Here is a 19,416-nt window from a genome sequence, read left to right as displayed (position 1 = left end):
AAACAAAAGAACAAAAACTTTCCCTGTAAGATTTTAAAATATACTGTAAGGCTATTAGTATTAAAGTAATAAAGTATAATGAAAGGAAATAATAACCCCCATGGGTTTATAGTGGGAAAGAACTTCTGTAACAAAAGACAGATTCACAAGAGAAAAACAAGCAAAGGTTTATTAACATGTATATTTCATATATACATGAGAGACACACAGGGAATGAGTAGTTCTCAAAAAGGTGGCTTTTAATTTCAGCTGTAAACCAAACAGTATCTGAGACAGGTCTCAATCAGTTTAGACGTTTATTTTGCCACAGTTAAGAATCATGACCCATGACAGCCTCAGGAGGTCCTGAGAACATATGCCCAAGGCAGTTGGGTTACAGCTTGGTTTTATGTTTTAGGGAGGCATAGGACATCAATCAATATATGTGATGTATACATTGGTTTCATCTGGAAAGGTGAGACAACTCAAAGTGGGGTGGTGGGGCTTATGGGCCATAGGTGAATTTAAAGATTTTCTGATTGGCAATTGGTTGAAAGAGTTAAGCTCTGCCTAAAGAGTTGAAATCAGCTTAAGCTAAGGTAAGGGGTTGGGGGTTGTGGGAGGCAGGGCTTTTGTCATGTATATGAAACCTCCAGGTAGCCTGTAGCCCACTTCAAAGAGAATAGATGTGACTGTCTCTTATCAAAGGTACCAGACTCTCTGGCGAGACCTAATAAAGGAAAGAGATTCTCTACAAAATGTAAAATTACCCCAGCAAGAGATATCTTTGCAGGGCCATTTAAAACATATACATTTCTTTCAGGCCACTGCTATCTGTCATGTGATGCTATACTGGAGCCAGGTTGGAATTTGGTATCTTATGGCTACAAAGAGTCTGTTCTGTCAGTCTTAGGATCTCTATTTTAATGTTAATGCTGATCAGCTGTGTGCCTGGACTCCAAAGGGAGGAAAGGATCACGAGGCATGTCCAAACCCCCCTCCTGTCACGATCTGACCTAGATTTTCAGGGGTCATTGGGTCCTCTTGGCCCAGAGGACGGTCCACTCAGTCAGTTTTGAGGGGATTATAATTTCATTTTAGGTTTACATAGCTTATATAGCATCTTCAACAAAAACGAGTGAATTTCAAGAGAAGCAATATGAAAAAGAAGAAGGACTTTGAATCTCTAAGAGCAGCAACTTGTGGAAATGCAAATAAATGGCAGATAAAGGCTAGTTGGTAAAGCTCTGGTACAAGCTCTAGGTCAATAAGAATTCAAAGTTGTTTTTTGTGGATGATCTTTGCTCTCCCTGGTAGAAAGGTGGGCAGGATGGCTTCTGTCTTTGTAAATCTATATCCTGGACCTATGGGAGGCAAATAGGAGGCTGGCAGGGAGCTTTCTTGCATTTGCTTCTTCTGAATTGCCTTCAGCTCAACACTCCTTCATATTTTGAGGGGCTTATTCTGCTCTCCCTCAATAGGTTCATAAATAGACAAATCAAACAATAGAAAATAATCAAAAATCCAGAAATAGTACTGTGTGTCTCTTAAGGTCTCTCTGTGTTCCTCTCCTACCCCCTCCACCACACCCACAAATACATGTGTGTAAGCACATACCCTGGGATTTAGTTTATATTAGATGTGACATTTTATATCAGAGGCAGGGAAACACAATGGAATATTCAAAAACAGTTTGAGAATTATTCAGGATTCATTTGAGCAAAAACATCACATTTTTATTCCTACCTTACACCACAGAAAACTAAATTCTGGAGTAAGAGCTAATATTTAAAGCAAAACATTTTTTTAACAAGTTTGAAGAAAACATGGAATAAACTTTTACACTCTTGTAATGGGGCAGTGTCTAAACAGGGTACAAAACCAAAATAGCATCAAGGAAAAGATCAATTAATATAATGAAAAAAAACCCTGAGTTTAAGGATGTATGACAAAAGACTTTAATGAACTAAGTTAAAAATAAGAGTTTGGGAGAAAAAAAACCTGCAACCTACATAACAAACAAAGGATTGATACCCAAAATATGCAAAGAGCTTCTACTGCAATCTGCTGTTGCAAAATTATAACTGAGAAAATTATGACAGTGAGAGATATCTGACCTAACAAACTCTATCTTGCTTCTAACCTCCAAGCTGTCCTTGGTCATTCCTGGGCATAGGCCAAACTAACTTTGGGAGGAACTTAGTTTATAGTTTAACTTTGAAACAAAGACTGTAACAGCCCTTTCCCAAAACAAACCACCTTCCTCTCTGGGGACAAGACTGCCTTTGTAGGATGAACAAATTAGCCACAAGATTAGAAATTATGGATTAGGAATCATGCAGCTAGAGGCTGCAAGATTCTGACCCTCCCCAGATTGCTCCCGGACATAACATCATTATTGTAAAGCCTAAGATCAGTGCTTGAGATATTTTGCAGACCCTGCAGTTAATGGATCAGTTGGCACCACCCAATCAATAAACTGGCTCATCTTACGGTCTTGTGGATTTGAGGTCGTGTAGCCCCTACCCATGAACTGACTCAAATTATCCTCAAAAAACCTGAGCCTCAAGTTTTCAGGGAGACGGATATGAATAATAATAAAAGTCCGGTCTCCTGTACAGCCAACTTTGCATGAATTAAACTCTTTCTCTGTTGCAATTCCTCTGTCTTGATAAATTGGCTTAGTCTAAGCAGCAGGCAAGGAGAACCTGTTGGGTGGTTACAGTATAATTAACAAGAAAAAATAGCCCATAAAAATAAGAATAAGGGATATGAACCAGTATTTAAAGAGAAAATACAGTGTCCAATAACTGTATGAAAGATGCTCAACTTCACTAATAGTTATGGAGATGCAAATTAAGTAAGCTTTTTTTACCATAAGATTGACCCCAAAGTTTTAAATAATCACAATATTTTATACATTTTTGTGGGGGTGTAGTGGGGATGTAAATATAGGAGACCAGAATATGCCACCTCAAAATATGACTATAGGAGACCAGAATACGCCATTCCAAAATATGCCTTGTTGGCATAAGGATTATTTTGAGCTGATTATTTTGAGAAATTGCAGACACAGAAGAAGCTCGGAAAATAAGAGTAGAAGTTATGCTTTTGTATGGGAAATTTACATCTCTGAAGGAAATCTCCATTTGCAAGGGTGTCTCCCTCTCTGTACCAGGAAGAGAAGTATTATTCTAAATCAATAGAGACTCTTATCGATGGAGAAGGCACCTACTTAAATCTGCATAACAAGCCTTACTCTTGTCTATTGTCTTGCTTTTCCTGGTCATCTACCTATAACTGGCCTTCCCTAAACCCTCCTTTCTTTGTTTCAGCAGACATGGTATTTAAATATGAATTCAAAGCCAACTCTTTGAGATTTAAAAGAATCCTTTCTATGGGTATCTCCTATGTATATATGAGGTATACAGGTTAATATACTTCTGTTTGTTTCTCTCTTTTTAATCTGTCTTTGGCTACACAGGTCCATCCTAAGAACTATAAGAGTAGAGGAAAACATTTATTCCTCCCTACAGAAATATGGTACATTTAACCATACTAAATCTGGCTTTCCTAAGGTCATTCTCTCAGCTCTAGCCTTTAAATCTGAGAAAAGAAAATGGCATAATGTGAAATTTCCATTACTAAAGACCAGGTCCTTCTCCAGAGGAAGAAAAAATAATGTTTAAGATAGGAAATAATTTCGTTTGAAATCTTTAAGAGAACATGTTCTCAGTTCTTTAATACATAAAGACAAAAGTAAAAAGAATGTTATTTAAGATGAACAGATATTTTCATGCAAAGTTGCCTGAACAATTCATCCCGAACCCTGGATCATTACTACTTCGGCAGTGAATACTAGATGAAGGACAGAATATGTATAGAGAGTTCTTCTTTCACAAGCTATCCAGTCACTTAGAATCCAAATACAAATTTATATCCTAATTCTGGAGGCTGTTCTTCAGTGCATTTTATTTTAAAATAAACTTATGAATCACATAACATCCCATAACAGTGGAAAAATGAAGCAGTCTTGGGTAAATACCACCTCTATTTCAAGTAGACAGCATATTTGGGCCCTTTACCTTACCACCATCTATAAGAAATCTACACTATACAAAACTCTTTCTTCCATATCAACTCAGTGACTTGCAACATAGGCACCGATGTAAATGTAAGAGGAAAAGATACGAAAGGAAATACTCCCCAGGGACACACACACACACACACACACACACACACACACACGCAGGTGTCATCAGAAAGGGAAGGAACACGTTTCCAATGTGAACAGAAAAGTAAAAATAAGTCCATCTATTAAATGGTGCCTTCCATTTCTTCATATACTCATTCAATGGGCATTTGGCGGAAGGGCGCTAAGCACAGTTTTGAGAATACAAAGATGAGTAAGGCACAGCCCTTCAAATACATGGTCTAGTGGGAGAGGCAGACAAATAATTACAAGGCAATATTTTCACTGCTGTAAGCAGGGATATGTGAAGAAGTATGAGGGGGCATAGATACAGGAAACTGTAACTACATTTGAGAAATCAGAAAATAAATGCACAAACATTTGAGCTCAGTTTTAAAATTCCACATTATGTGATAGCATTAGTTAAAGCTCCAGAATTATGCAGTAGAATTTCTATTATGTCTGACATAGGAATATTAGTCATAAAAGCAATAGCTGAAAGCACCAACCTAAAGATATGAATAGAAAGTAAGAAAGGTCTTGTAAGGTAGACACATTTGAGGAAATGAGAAGAGCTAACAAGCTCAGAACAAAGCAAGAATATCCACTCTTGCCAATTCTGTTCAACATTACAATAAGAACAATGAAATAAAAAGGCAAAAATTGGAAAGGAAGAAATAAAACTATCTTTGTTCACAGATGACATAATTGTGTACGTAGAAAATCTTAAGGAAACTACCAAAAATACTAGATGCCAGCCAGGCACAGTGGCTCATGCCTGTAATCCCAACACTTTGGGAGGCTGAGGTGGGGGGATTGCTTGAACTTAGAAGTCTAAGACCAACCTAGACAACATAGCAGGACCCTGGCCCTACAAAAAAATTTAAAAATTAGCCCAGTGTGGTGGTGTGTGCCTGTAGTCCCAGCTATCAGGAGGCAGAGGTGGGAGGATTGCACAAGTGCAGGAACTCTAAGTTGCAGTGGCCATGAGCACGCCACTGCACTCCAGCCTGGGCAACAGAGTGAAACGCTGTCTCAAAAATATAGATATACATATATACTAGAGTAGGTGAATTTAGGTCAATGTACATAAATTAACTGTACTTTTATATAGCTACAACAAACAATGGAAAAATTAAGCAAAAAAATTTACAATAGCATCAAAAATTTAAAATAATTATGAATAAATTTGACAAAGGTTGTCTAAGACTTCATGCTGAAACTACAAAATATTGCTGAGAGATATTAAAGACTTCCCAAATCAATGAAAACATATACCATGTTCATGGATCAGAAGACTTGACATTGTTAAGATGTCAGTTCTCCCCGAATTGATCTATAGATTTACTGCAATCCCAATTAAAATCCAAAAATGCTTTTTTTGTAGAAATCAACAATTTGATTCTATGAGAATATGAATGACAGAAAATAATATAACATTGAAAAGGAAGAATGATGTTGGAGGATTTGCACTACTTGGTTTTAAGATTTCCTACAAAGCTACAATAATCAAAACACTGTGGTATTTATGTGGTATTGATTGCCTCTGGATTGACTGGAAAGACACTTAAGGGAAATTTCTGGGACAAAGTAAATGTTCTATATCTTAATCGATGTGGTGACTTCACAGGTGTATAGTTTGTCAGTATAAACATTTGAATACCCATAATGTACCAGTTTGTCTTAACCACTTAAGATGCATCAGTAAAAAACAACAAAAAAGGAAAAGACACAGATGCTGTCATGGAACATACATCTTAGCAGGAGTTAGGGAAGAAAGAGAGACATATAATAAAGAAAACATGTAATATAGAAATTATATGGTTTTTTAGAGGGTAACAGTACTGTGGAAAAAGAAAAAGTCCGGTAGGTTAAAGGGCTGGGAGAATGCAATTTTATACTATGTTGTCAGAAAAGGCCTCACTGGGAAGGTAACAGTAAAGCCAAGACTTGACAGAATAGAATGAGTTAGACATGCTATTACTCGTTAGGGGAAGGAGTGTTCCTAGGAACTGCAAAGAGGCCAGTGTACCTGCAGAAGAGCTTTCTTAGTGTAGCACCACTCAAACAGAACTGTTCTCTAAAGGTACGGCAAGCACCTCCCTGAGTGGTTCCACTTGAGCTTATCACAGTGAGATTTACACTCATCAAATCTCATTCCATGTGCTTTTGACTTACTATTTTGATGTTGCATGCATGAAGCGGGAGGTAAATTCCCTCACTGTTGAGGTCTGGTCAGCAACCTAGGATGGAAGGACATTGGTACATCCTCAATATGTCTGATTTTGTTTCTGAAAGGTAAAAACCAAAACCAAAACAAAACAAAAAACAAACAGTGCTCATTTCCCAGTGGCTCTTGGGTCCTGCATTGGAGGCAGAGAGAGAGCAATTGGGGATAAATAAGAATGCTCTAAATTCTTGAGAACTCTCCAGGGAGAAGTAGGCTGCTTCTGAAAGAAAACAGTAGGACAGGACCATAGCCGGGATCTACACAATTTTGAAAAGAGTTGACACTTACTGAGGTCCCAGAATATTAGTGCTTTGTGGTCAAGTGAAGTGGGAATTTATTTTGTTGTTCTTCAGGGTATTCTGGAAGACAGTCTATTTATCTTGTTTTGTCCAAAAGGGGCAGCAGTGTTATGACTACACATATCATTTGTCTACCCAGTTTGAACAGCTTCCCTTAGGACATAATTCAGATGGCAGAGTGGGTGATACTAGCCTTTATCCCCCTGACACAAGACAAAATATATAGATAGCTATCCACAACCAGAAGAGACCTGAAAGAGCTCAAAGGCCCATTAAAAATCTTTTATGTGTGAATATTCTTTTTGTTTTGTTTCACTGTGTTCCATCTACAGGAAGACAGAGGAGCAAAAACAAAAAGAATATTCACACAGAAAAGATCCCTGCTGAAACTGGCATACCTGAGAATTCAGGAGACTGCTAGGAACAAAGAAGAAAGGCTGAGGCTATCAGCCACATGGGGGGGAATTACTGTGGTCCCCAGTGACCTGCTCTACAGAGGACACTAGCATCATTTGCCACTGAGGTAACCAACAGCCATTTCCTCCAGGGAACCCCAGAGAGAAAGACACAGCTGCATACCCCTCCTGCCCTAAGAAGCAGCCACTGTTGAGCTGCTTTAGGAAAGTAGCTAAGGGAGGAGACCACCCCTCATACTGTCTTATGCCCAATTTCTGCCTCCAAAGAAAGAAAAAATAAAAACTAAAAGGCAGAAATGAAATCCACAAGCAGACAGCCCAGCGCCACACCCTGGGCCTGGTAGTTAAAGATCAACCCCTGACCTAATTGGTTATGTTATCTATAGATTACAGACATTGTATAGAAAAGCACTGTGAAAATCCGTATCCTGTTTTGTTCCGATCTAATTACTGGTGCATGCAGCCCCCAGTCACGTACCCCTTGCTTGCTCAATCGATCACAACCCTCTCACTTGCACCCCCTTAGAGCTGTGAGCCCTTAAAAGGGACAGGAATTGCTCACTTGGGGAGCTCGGCTCTTGAGACAGGAGTCTCGCTGATGCCCCCGGCCAAATAAACCCCTTCCTTCTTTAACTCGGTGTCTGAGGAGTTTTCTCTGTGGCTCGTCCTGCTACAGAGCCACCATCTCTCCCAACCCTGCACTTGTCCTGGCCCCCAAGCTGGGACTGACCTGCATGTGCCCACACTGCAGACTTGGTCTCTGTGGCGGCACTCCTCTCACCCACATCTCAGACACCACAGCCATCACCATGGTGAGCTAGTTCACACTCTGGACCCTGGAGCCAAGCTCTTACTGCATACACCCAAACTCTGGACTTCAGGCTCAGCCACCACAGAAAGGTAGGCTCCATGGAGCCACTGTAACTCCGTCTCAGCCTGTGCTCCTATTCTGGTTCCCTGGCTACTTCACAAGCATCCACACCTTACATGTTGTTGGCAATGTGGCAGCAGGAGTGCTTGAACTCTAAGGACAGTGCCATAGCTGCCCCACATCCCAGAGCTACAGTCTCTTCACACATACCCAGGCTTCAGGCGTCAGCCCTGTAACTACTCCATAGGCAACACACTTAAGACACTGGTGCCACTGCCACTTCAGGTGGGCCTGCAAACCAGACCCAGTGCCAACAGGAATCCCTTTAGCCAAAACTTCCACAGTGGAAAAAAAATAGATCAGGAGAACCTTAGTAATCATCATGATGATAGACCCCAACAATCTTCACCACCACCACAGACATCCACAACACTGAGTGTTGAGGATCTCTGCAATCATTGTCAACACTAACCTTAGCTGACAGAGCTGCACAATGACTACACAACTGCATCCTCACTGGTGCCAGAACCACTGCACCCCACTCAGCAAGCACCCTCACACCCTTCCCCCGGAAGAAAGTATTTTCATAGCAAAATTAGCCTTTAAAGTCTACAATAGGTTACTGCTCCACCAAACAGGCAGACATCAACATAAGGCAAGAAGAAACATGACAAGTCAAAAAGACATAGCAAAACCAAAAGAACACAATAATTTCCCAGTAGCAAGCCTCAGATAAATGGAGATATACAAACTGCATGACAAAGAATTAAAAAAAAAATTGTTTTAAGGAAGCTCAGTGAACTTCAAGAAAATACAGAGTAATAATTCAGTGAAAGCAGGAAAACAATAAATGACCAAAAATAGAAATTTGGCAAAAAGATTAACATTATTTTTAAAATTAAATAGAAATTCTGGAGCTGAAAAAATACAATGAATAACATAAAAAAATGAATGTGATAGTGTCAACAGCAGAATTGATCAAGCAGAAGAAACAATCTGTGAACTCAAAAATAAGTTATTTGAAAAGATACAATCAGAGCCAGGAAAAGAAAAAAATGAAAAGGAATGAAGAACGCATACAGGATTTAGGAGACAGCATCAAAGAGCGAATATTCAAGTTACAGGTGTTAAAAGGAGGAGAAGAGAGGAAAAATGTAGAAAGTATACTTAAAGAAATAATAGCAAAAAACTTTCCAAATCTGGGGGGAGATAGAAATAGCCAGGGATAAGGAGGTCAAAGGTCTCCAATCAGATTCAATAAGACTACACCAAGACATATTATAACCAAACTGTAAAAATCAAAGACAAAGGAGGAACTCTGAAAGCAGCAAAAGAAAAGAAGCAAATCACATATAAGGGAGTCCAAATAAGGCTAGCAGCAGAATTCTCAGCAGAAATGTTACAAGCCAGGAGAGAGTGGGATGATATATTCAAAGTGCTGAAGAAAAAAAAATTAAGAATAAGTAAACCAAGAATACTTTATCCACCAAATCTGTCTTTCAGAAATGAAGGAAAGGTAAAGATTGTCCCAGACAAGCAAAAGCTGAGGGAGTTCATTACCACCTGAACTATCTACAGGGAATTATTCAAAATAAAAAAAGATGCTAATTAGTAACATAAAAACACAGAAAAGTATGAAACTCACTTGTAAAAATATGTACACACTCAAATTCAGAATATGCTAATACTGTAATGATGGTATGTAAATCCCTTATATCCTTAGTATGACAGGTTAAAAGACAAAACTGTTAAAACTAGTAATAGCTACAATAATTTTGTTAAGGAATATACAATATAAAAAGATGTACATTGTGACAACAAAAACATAAAGTGTGGGTGACAAGAGTAAAAGTGTAGAGTTATTTTATGCAATCAAAGTTAAGTGTCATCAGCTTAAAATAGCTTGTTATAACTACAAGATGTTTTATGTTAGCCTTATAAGGCTAACCACAAAATAAAAACCTATAGTAAGTGCATAAAATGTAAAAAGTAAGGAATCAAACACACTAATAGAGAAAAATCCTCTAATAACAGAGGAGGAAGACAGGAAGAAAGAAACAAAAAGAGAGGGAAAAAAGAAACAAATGATCTACCAAACAACCAGAAAACAATGAACAAAATGGCAGTAGTAAGTCCTTACCTATGAATAATTATCTTGACTATAAATGGATTAAATTCCCCAATTAAATACAAGGATTAGATGAATGGATAAAGAAAAAAAAAGACAACTATTTGTTACCTGCAAGAGAACCACATCACCTTTAAAGACACATATAGATTGATAGTGACAGGATGGGAAAAGATATTCCATGGGAACACAAAACAAAAAGAGCAGGGGTACCTATGCTTGTATCAAATCAAATAGATGTAAGCCAGAATATGTAAAACAAGACAAAGGAGGTCATTATATAATGACAAAGGGATCGATTTATCAAGAGGATATAACAGTTATAAATATATATGCATCCAACATCAGAGCACCTAAATGCATAAAACATTATTAATAGATCTGAAGAGAGAGATACTGCAATACAATAATAGTAGGGGAATTCAGTACCCCACTTTCAGCAATGGACAGATAATCCAGATAGGAAATCAATGAGGAAACGTTGGACTTAAACTACATATTAGACTAAATGTACCTAATAGACATGTATAGAACATTCTGTCCAACAGCAGCAGAATACACATTCTTCTCAAGCACATCCAAGATAGTCTCCAGGATAGATCATATGTTAGACAGAGACCAGTCTCAATACATTTGAGAAGACTGAAATCACATCAAGCATCTCTACCAATCACGATGGCATAAAACTAGAAACCAATAATAGGAGAGATTTCAGAAAATTTACAAATATGTCAATATTATAACAACATTATCCTAAATAACATGATCCTTAGTAACATAAAAACATAGAAAAGGATGAAACTCACTTGTAAAAGTATGTACACACTCAAATTCAGAATGTGCTAATACTGTAATGATGATGTGTAAATCACTTATATCTTTAATATGATGGTTAAAGGACAAAACTGTTAAAAATAGTAATAGCTACCATAGATGAAAGAGGAAATTCAATGGAAATGTTAAAATATCTTGAGACAAATTGAAATGGAAACACAAAGAGCCAGGCACAGTGGTTCAGGCCTGTACTCCTGGCACTTTGGGAGGCTGAGGTGGGCTCATCACCTGAGGTCAGGAGTTCAAGATCAGCCTGACCAACATGGTAAATCCCCATCTCTACTAAAAACACAAAATTAGCTGGGCCTTGTGGTGCATGCCTGTTATCCCAGCTACTTAGGAGGCTGAGGCAGAAGAATCCCTTGAACCTGGGAAGCAGGGGTTGCAGTGAGCCGAGATCACGCCATTGCACTCCAGCCTAGGCAACAAGAGTGAAACTCCATCTCAAAAAAAATAAATAAATAAATAAAATAAAATGGAAATACAAAGGAATACAGCAAGAGCAGTTCTAAGAGGAAAGTTTGTATTAATAAAATGCCTACATCAAAAAGAAAGACCCAAAATAACCAACTAATGTTACACCTCAAAGAACTAGAAAGAGAAAAACAGACTAAGCCCAATGTTAGTAAAAGGAAGGACATAATAAAGATTAGAGCAGGCCAGCGTAGGGCTCACGCCTATAATCCCAACACTTTGGGATGCTGAGGCAGGATTGCTTGAGCCCAGAAGTATGAGACCAGCCTCGGCAGCATAAGGACACCCTGTCTCTACAAAATAAAAATAAATCAGCCAGGCTTGGTAGCATGCACTTATGGTCCCACTACTAGGGAGGCTGAAGTTGAAGGATCAGTTGAGCCCAGGAGTTCGAGGCTGCAGTGAGCCATGATCATACCACTGCACTCCAGTCTGGGTGACAGAGTGAGACCCTAGCTCAAAAAAAAAAAAAAAAAAAAAGATCAGAACAGAAATAAATGAAATAGAGAGTAGAAAAGCAATAGAAAAATAGAAAATATAAACATAATTAAGAGTTGGTTTTTTGAAATAATAAAATAGTAAATTCAGATAGATTAAGAAAAAGAGAGGAGACAAATAAAATCAGAAATGAAATAAGAGATATAACTGATGCCACAGAAATACAAAGGATCATAAGAAACTACTAAGAAAAATTATACACCAACAAATTGGAAAACCTAGAGAAATGAATAAATTCCTAGAAATAGAAAATCTGAACAGACCAATAACAAGTAAGGAAGTTGAATCAATAATTTAAAATCTCCCATTGAAGAAAAGCCCAGGACCATCAGCCTTCACTGTTGAATTCTACCAAACATTTAGAGAACTAATGCTAATTCTTCTCAAATTCTTCCAAAAAATTGAGGAGGAGGGACTACTTCCAAACTCATTTTTTGAGGCTGGTATTACCCTGATAACACCCAGACAAAGACTGTACAAGAAAATAAAATTACAGGCCAACATCCTACATGAACATAGATGCAAAAATCCTCAACAAAATACTAAAAACCCAAATTCAACATTGCATTAAAGAATCATTCACCATGCAAGCTTGTCCAACTCACCTTATTTTGTTGTTATTCTTCTGTTTTGTTTCATGTTAGGTTTTTAGCAGCCTGAAGCCATGGTTTTCATTTTCTGTCTCTAGTGATAAGCAAAAAAGAGAAATGAGAAAGGGGCTTTACCAGCCCTGCCAGAAGCAGAAGCTAAGAACCCATGACAGGGACACCTTTGGACATCCCTGTAAGGGATTTAATCCTGGGGTACAAGGATACTTCAATGGATGAAAATCAATAAAATGTAACACATCACATTAAAAAAAGAAGGACAAAAACCATGTGATCATTTCAATACATGTAGAAAAGGCATTCAAAAAATTCAACATTTTTTATGATAAAAACTCTCAAGAAATTATGTATAGAAAAAAATGTACCTCAATCCAATAAAAGCCATATAAGACAAACTCATAGCTAACATTATACTCAATGGTGAAAGATTGAAAGCTTTTCCTCTAAGATTAAGACAAGGGAGCTGGGCATGGTGGCATGTGCCAGTAATCCCAGCTACTCAGGATGCTGAAGCAGGAGGATTGCTTGAGCCCAGGAGTACAAGACCAGCCTGGGCAACATAGTGACATCCTGACTCTGAAAAAAAAAAAAAGAGCAAAACAAGGATGCCCATTCTCAACACTTCTATTCACATAGTACTGGAAGTTCCTAACCAGAGCAATTAGGCAGGAGAAAGAAATAAATGTCATCCAGATCAAAAAGGAAGAAGTTAAATTGTCTCTTTGCAGATAACATGATCTTATATACAGAAAAACCCTAAAAATCTCACCAAAAATTTGTTAAGACTAATAAATGAATTGAGTAAAGTTGAAGGATATAAAATCCACATTAAAAAATCAGTAGCATTTCTATACATCAATAATGAGCTAGCTGAAAAGGAAATCAAAACAATCACATTTATGATAACTACCAAAAAAAAATACTTCAGAATAAGTTTAACCAAGGAAGTAAAAAACCTGTACACTGAAAACTATAAAACATCGATGAAAGAAATTGAAGACACAAATTAATGAAAATATTGTTTTGTTCATCCATCAGAAGAATCAATATTGTTATAATGTCCATATTCCCCAAAACTACAGATTCAATGCAATCTCTATCAAAATTCCAATGACATTTTTCACAGAAATAGAAAAGATAGTCCTTAAATTCATATGGAACTACAAATGACCTAAATAACCAAAGCAATCTTGAGCAAAAAGAACAAAGCTGAGGGCATTATACTATCTGATTTCAAAATATACTATAAAGCTATAGTAATCAATACAGTATGGTACTGGCATAAAAACAGACACATAGACCAATGGAATAGAATAAAGAGCCCAAAAATAAATCCATGCATTTATCATCAACTGATTTTTGACCAACATGCCAAGAATATACAATGAGTAAAGAACAGTCTTTTCAATAAATGGTGCTATGAAAACTGGATATCCACATGCAGAAAAATGAAATTGGACCCATATCTCACCTCATACAAAAAGTAACTCAAAATAGATTACAGACAGAAACACAAGACCTGAAACTATCAAACTACTAGAAGAAAATGTGGGAAAAAGTTTCTTGACATTGTATGGGCAAAGATTTTTTGGCTATGACCCCAAAAGCACAGGCAACAAAAGCAAAAACTGACAAATAGATTACACCAAACTAAAAAGCTTCTGAACGGCAAAGGAAAACAATCAACAGAGTGAAGAGGCAACCAAGGAATGGGAAAATAAATTTGCAAACCATACAACTATATGAGCTAGCTGAAATATGAGCTAACTGAAAAAGAAATTAAGTAAGGGGTTAATATCCAAAATGTATAAAGAATTCATATACTCAATAGCAAAAAACAATCTGATTAAAAATGGGCAAAAGATCTGAAGAGACTTTTCTCAAAAGAAGACATACAGATGGCAAATAGGTATATAAAAAAATGCTCAACATCATCTTCAGGGAAATGCAAATTAAAACCACAAGGTATCACCTTACCCCTACTAGAAAAGGTATTATCAAAAAGATGTAAGGTATAAGTGTTAGCAAGGATGTGGAGAAAAGGAAATCCTTGTACACTGTTGGTGGGAATGTAAATTAGTACAACCATTATGAAAAATAGTATGGAGTTTCCTCAAAATATTAAAAATGGAACTACCATAGGACCCAGCAATATCACTACTGGGTATAGACCCCATGGATATGAAGTTGGTATGTTGAAGAGATATCCACACACTTATGTTCATTACAGCATTATTCACAATAGCTAAGATATGGAATCAAACCATGTGTCCAACAACAGATGAATGGATAGAGAAAATGTGGTATATATACACAATAGAATATTATTCAGCCTTAAAAAAGAAGGAAATCCTGTCATTTGAGACAACATGGTTAACCTATAAGACATTATGTTAAATGGAATAAGCCAGGCACAGAAAGACAAATACCACATGAGGTCACTTATATGTGGAATGTAAGAAAGTTAAATTCATAGAAGCAGAGTAAAATAGTGGTTACTCTAGGCTGGGGCCGGGAGGAGGCAGATAGGGAGATGTCGGCCAAAGGATACAAAATTTCAGCTGGATGGAAGGAATAAGCTCAAGAGAGCTATTGTACATTATAGTGACTACAGTTAATAATACATTGTATACTTGAAAACTGCTCAGAGCAGATTTTTAAATGTCCTCACCACACACACCAAAATGATACGTGAGGTAATGCATAAGTTAAATAGTTTGATTCAGCCATTCTAAAATGTATACATACATCAAAACATCACACTATACACCATAAATATACACAATGTTTATTTGTCAATTAAAAAAATTTTTTTAACAGTTTCCCTAAACAATGCCTTTCCTTTCTTTTTTTAAGCTTGGGCCTTCTTAAAGGCAGCCAAAGAGTAGTTGGAAAAAACTGAACTGACACTATGAAGTATCCCACAGATCCCTAAATAGTTCAACATCAATGCCAAAAGCAAAAAAAAAGTACAAATATTAGACACCAACTCCTATTCTCAGAGACACAGCCCTGCCTAAGAGAGACATGTCCAGAAATCACAGCAGTAGTGGAGCCTGTGTGTGGAGGTAGGAAGTGAGAAGAAGGAAATTTGGCTACTATTTTATAGTTCAGCCCTGTTATTCATAACACGCTTGAGTCTAGTTTTAGCCAATTCCTGTCAAACTCACCTGGCCTGCCATTGCAAATTTAGTATCAAGTCACTGATGGAGTTTAATGACTTGGTAAGAAATACAGATCCATCTATTTCATGGCAGCTGAGCTGCAGTTCTATTGCTTTAAGGAAACATTTGGTATTGACTTAACATGATACTTATTAAACCTAAAGCAAATGTGAATTAATCAACCTGAAAGTATTGTCTAATTTTCTTATTGGTATTAATGCTGATATCCCATAACAAATGCTTTGGAGTGAAAACACTTAACCTACATATATCACCCCAAGTTTCCTGTATTCAGTTTTAATTTAACTGTATTCAGTTTTAATTTGTGTGGCAAGTTTCACCTCACAAGGTTCTTCCTCCCGTTTAACTATTTCTAAGTGCACACAGAGGTCTACTTATGTATTAATTTCTGCTAGAATTACAGACATATCCACCTTCATTTCTCCTCCCCAAAGAACCGAAAAGGCCTCTTGAGTGGCTATAAATGTCTCATTATAAACACTTAATTTAAAACTGCGTTACAGTTAGAGTCAATCTGGCCTGCACTCTCAAGCCAAAAAGCAAAACCTTTCAAGCTATGCATTTTTACTATTAACTTTCCACTGTGACTTTAGAATCTCAATCAATTCTTCAAGAAATGCAAATGCTCTTTTTTCTTTGGCTCAGCAGTAGCCACTGGGAAATACATTTCTATAATTCCTTCCTGGCCATGCATGGGCTGTAACAATAATCAAAGCTACCAGGCCAGAGAAGATATTCCAGAACATACTCAACTTTTCCCAACTTACTGTCAGAGGCCATTGAACTTTCAGCCTTCTACTTGGCCCAGCCAGGAAGATAGTGAAAATGCCTGTAACCAAATCCAAATGCAGGCTGTCTACAGGATTAATATATATATACATTTTTTTGAGATGGAGTTTCACACTTGTTGCCCAGGCTGGAGTGCAATGACATAATCTCGGCTCATTGCAACCTCCACCTCCCAAGTTCAAGTGATTCTCCTGCCCCAGCCTCCCAAGTAGCTGGGATTACAGGCATGCACCACCATGCCCGACTAGTTTTGTATTTTCAGTAGAGATGGGGTTTCACCATGTTGGCAAGCTAGTCTCGAACTCCTGACTTCAGGTGATCTGCCCACCTCGGCCTCCCAAAGTGCTGGGATTACAGGCGTGAGCCACCGCACCTGGCCCAGGGTTAATCTTAATCTGTTTTTCCAATTATATTTCCACCAATGCTACTGAACCCTTGCCCTCCAATCCTCCCTCCGCTCTCTTGCTAGGGTGCTTTAGAGCCCTTCATGCGCTGACCCAGACAGCCCCTCCAGGCTCCCCATCTTCACTCCCCCCACATACCTATGCTCATAACCCCAGTAACACACCTGTGCTCTACTCATGGTATCACAAGCAGTTCCCAAACTCACCATGGTGTTGTTGCCTCCCCACCTTTTACACATGTTCCTTCTGCCAGCAATATCCTTGTGCCCCTGGCCATCTCCCACCCAGCCTTCCAAACTCAGTTCAAAAACCCTCCCCTCTGTGAATTCTTCACTGATCGCACTCTCCAGCCCTACCAAAGTCGAGCATTTTCTCCTCCGGTTCCTGTAGCACTGTGGGACCTTCTCTATCCTAACATGTATCATATCATATTTGATTATGTATTTACATGGCTGTCTCCCACAAGGCTGTGAGCCCATTAAAAGTGGGATTGGCTTTTATCCTTGTATCCCCAGCTGCTTGTACCATGCCTGGCATCTGGCAAATAATCAAGAAATCTTTATGGAATAAACAGAAGAAGGTGATATAAATGTAAAAGGAACAAATTTCTCAGCACTCCCATGCATGTAGAGGAGGCAGGTGAATTCTGCATTTATGGCAATGGATGACCTGTGCTTAGAGTGGACCTAAATCCCTGACCAAGAAAAGAAGTTTGGAAATGACACCATTATTTGCAGAGCCCCTCTCACCAGTTGTTATGTCTGTGCCTCCTGGGATGTGGGCAAGGATCATGGAAGAATTTACATATATATATGTAAATTAGCTGTGTGGTTTCCTGGTGGCTGGATCTCAGGATAAGGGGATAGAAAACTAAAAACACTAAAACAAATATGGAAAATAACAGAACCAAAAAAATGACTGAATGGGAAAAAAATGCCCTCGACCTTACCACAGTTCTTGATTCTCTGTGGTTATTGGATTGGCAGAGCTTAGATAAACTAAATCAGTGGAAAATCCCCATATCTTATTTCCATTTCCAGCCTCCTACCAAAAAGACTTTTTCCTAGCTAATAGCACTGACCTTCCCTGTCAACCTTCATGTAAAGATGCTAACGAGCAATAATAATGTGAAAGAGGATGCAACAAAAGGGAGTAAGAGAATCAAAAGAAACAGAGCTTTCCATAGCTGGGCCATTTCCTCCCATGAAAATGCCTCATTGTCTGATTTCTGCTCCTAAGCCACAGCGACCATGATGCTGGTCCAGACCAGTTGTTTCAAAGTGGGTTTTCTCAAGTCTGTGAGGTGATTCCCAGTAGCACTGGGGGTGACAAAGGCTCTCCACCCCTCACCTCCAACCAGAAAGTGCCAGCTTTTTTTTCCGTTTCAAAGTTGGGCTTATATGGAAGTTTCTGTGTGAAGGCAGAGTTCTATAGCTAAAACAAACAAAAACAAAAACACCAGTCCAGAAAATGAGGCCGTTTGCTCTGATAAGATTCCATCTGGGTTTTATATAGTTAAAAGGGCCTCAGACTGCAGTCCAGCAGGCTGGGAGGTAACCTGTAGCTCCCCCTCTGCATAGTATAAGAGAAGGAACCCCAAAACTAGACAAGAGACCAGGACCTGAACCCTAGGTGTGATTCACTCACTAGATGTGAACATTTCCCCTGCAAGAGTTCCAGGCTCCATGAGGGCAAGAAGCCTGTTTTGGACCTCACGGGACCCTCAGGGCCCAGCGCAGTACGTGGGAGATGTTACCTACTCGATAGCTAGTTTTGAGCTATTGAGAACTAGCTGAAATTCCTATGCTTGTTTCTGAAATTCTAGATTCTCAACTTACTATAGTAACCTTTCTAAGCTTTAGTGTCTTCACTGAGAAAGCAGCCACAATAATAATACTTATGCCAGAGAGTTGTTTTAAGGATTAAGATAATTCATGTAAAATGTATAAGCCCAATGCCTAACATAAAATTGTTTATTATTGTTGACAAAAAGAATAAAACTCTGTAAAATATTTGAAGAGATTTATTCTGAGCCAAATATGAATGACCAACGGCCCATGACATAACCCTAAGGAGATCCTGAGAACACGTGGCCAGGGCAGTCGGCATACAGCTTAGTTTTATACATTTTAGGGAGACATGAGACATCAATCAAATACACGTAAAAGGTACCTTTGTTTGGTCTGGAAAGGCAGGACAATGCAAGCTTCCAGGTCATAGGTAGATTCAAAGATTTTCTGTTATGTTGAGTTACGTTATTGTCTAAACAGTTAGGAATGACTGGGTTAAGATAAGGGGTTGTGGAGACCAAGGTTTTATCATGCAGGTGAAGCCTCCAGGTAGCAGGCTTTGGAGAGAATAGATTGTAAATCTTTCTTATGAGACTCTTAAATAGTCTGTTCTATCAGTAATTCTAAAAGGGAAGAGGGTATAATGAGACATGTCCGATCCCCGCTTCCCATCATGGCCTGAATTAGTTTTTCAGGTTAGCTTTGAAATGCCCTTGTCA

At 38.3% G+C, this 19,416-nt stretch overlaps 1 long non-coding RNA gene across 1 annotated transcript in view; it reads right to left on the bottom strand.

Moving 5' to 3' along the window:
* The window catches only part of LOC129485727 (uncharacterized), a 60,507-nt gene that overhangs the window by 22,673 nt on the left and 18,418 nt on the right, over window positions 1–19,416 (bottom strand). Inside the window, exons 3-4 of the long non-coding RNA XR_008658776.1 lie at window positions 12,527–12,605; window positions 6,350–6,414 (exon numbers count right to left, since the gene is read on the bottom strand). This is a non-coding gene — a long non-coding RNA (uncharacterized lncRNA). The remainder of the gene's footprint in view (window positions 1–6,349; window positions 6,415–12,526; window positions 12,606–19,416) is intronic.

Source organism: Symphalangus syndactylus, chromosome 7 (assembly GCF_028878055.3).
Source record: "Symphalangus syndactylus isolate Jambi chromosome 7, NHGRI_mSymSyn1-v2.1_pri, whole genome shotgun sequence".
Taxonomy (NCBI): Eukaryota; Metazoa; Chordata; class Mammalia; order Primates; family Hylobatidae; genus Symphalangus; species Symphalangus syndactylus.
The sequence above is the reverse complement of the archived record's forward strand: the minus strand, read 5'-3'. Positions and strand labels throughout refer to the sequence as shown.